The sequence below is a fragment of the Lissotriton vulgaris genome, chromosome 4_1, assembly GCF_964263255.1.
Source record: "Lissotriton vulgaris chromosome 4_1, aLisVul1.2, whole genome shotgun sequence".
Lineage (NCBI taxonomy): Eukaryota > Metazoa > Chordata > Amphibia > Caudata > Salamandridae > Lissotriton > Lissotriton vulgaris.
The window spans coordinates 1,473,165,616-1,473,167,304 of record NC_141691.1 but is presented as its reverse complement, the minus strand read 5'-3'; positions in this window follow the sequence as shown (position 1 = coordinate 1,473,167,304).

Genomic DNA, 1,689 nt, shown 5'->3' with positions numbered 1-1,689 from the left:
CTTGCTGGACACCTATTTCCATATTCCCATCCTGCCAGCTCACAGGCGCTATCTACGGTTCATGGTGGCCCACAAGCCCTTTCAGTTCACCTTGCTCCGCTTTGACTTTACCAGTGCCCCTCGGGTGCTCACGAAAGTGATGGCTGTGGTCGCAGCTCATCTGCGCAGATCAGTGGTTCCCGTCTTCCCCTATATCGACGACTGGCTATGCCCCAGGCTGTCGTCTCTGACCTCCAGTCTACGGTGGACCTCCTGCATTCACTGGGGTTCACTATCAACGTGCCAAAGTCACACCTGAGTCCCTCTAAGTCGCTACCTATCATCGGAGATGTTCAGGACACAGTGCAATTTCGGGCCTATCCTCCTGAGCAGCAAGTCCAGGATATTCAGGCTATGAGACCGATGTTTCAGCCTCTATCCCAGATTACAGTTAGAATGACCCTGAGGCTGCTGGGCCTCATGGCCTCTTGCAGCCTGCTGGTGGATCATGCCAGATGGCACTTGTGGGCTCTGAAGTTCCAGGGGAATCTTTCCAACTACGTTCAGATCTCAGAGGGAACTGTACAACAACCGCAGTGGTGGCTAATGAACCAAGCTTGGGTCAAAGGCTGATTCCTCTCCCTTCCCCAACCAGTTCTTACAGTGGTGACAGATTCGTCGCTCTTGGGATGGGACAGCCATCTGGGAGATGCGGAGATCAGAGGCATCTGGTCTCCGGCAGAGTCCAGGCTCCATATCAACATGCTGGAGCTCCAGGCGATCCGACTGGCACTGATGGCATTCCTTCCCTCTCTCAAAGAGAAAGTGGTGCAGGTGTTCACTGACAACACCACCACCATATGGTACTGCAACAAACAAGGTGGGGTGTGGTCGTAGACCCCATGTCAGGAGGCGCTTTGCCTCTGGACATGGCTGGAACACCTTGGTGGTTCAACACTTGGTGGGTTCTCTGAACACCAGGACGGAAGAACTCAGCCATCGGTGCTTGGTCGATCACAATATAGCCAGGTTCTGAGCTGGGATGGTGCAGTGAGCTAAATAACGGTGATGGATCAAGCCCTGATCTTTGGACTGGGTAAGAGTGGTCTGCTTAATTCAGACACTCTGTTCATCACCACCCCTTTTCTGAATCGTTTTTGGCCACTATAGGTGTGGCAGGGTATACTCAGACATGAGTCCCTTGCTCACTGCACCATCAGGATTCAAGCAAGCCGGGCCGACGGCGGCTGAAATGCCAGAAACCAGTCCCCGGAAGCTTGTCTCCTTTCTGGTGAAGAATTGGTTTGGTAGTTTAGTCTGCCCTGTTCCCATGATGCACTGGGCCAGGGACAGACTGATTTGCATCTGAGCTGGGATGGTGCAGTGAGCTAAATAATGGTGATGGATCAAGCCCTGATCTTTGGACTGGGTAAGAGTGGTCTGCTTAATTCAGACACTCTGTTCATCACCACCCCCTTTTCTGAATTGGTCGATCACAAATGGCATCTTCACTCGGAGGTGGTGCAAGGTCTCGTTCAGCGGTGGGGAAAGCCTTGGTTAGATCTGTTCACCACTGAAGAGAACAAGCAATGTCAGCAGAAGTACGCATTGGATTTTCAAAGGCAGCACTTGCTCGGCGATGCCTTTCCGATTGGAACTGCTTTCTCCTGTACTCCTTTCCATCTGTGCCACTTCTGCCCTGAGTGCTCA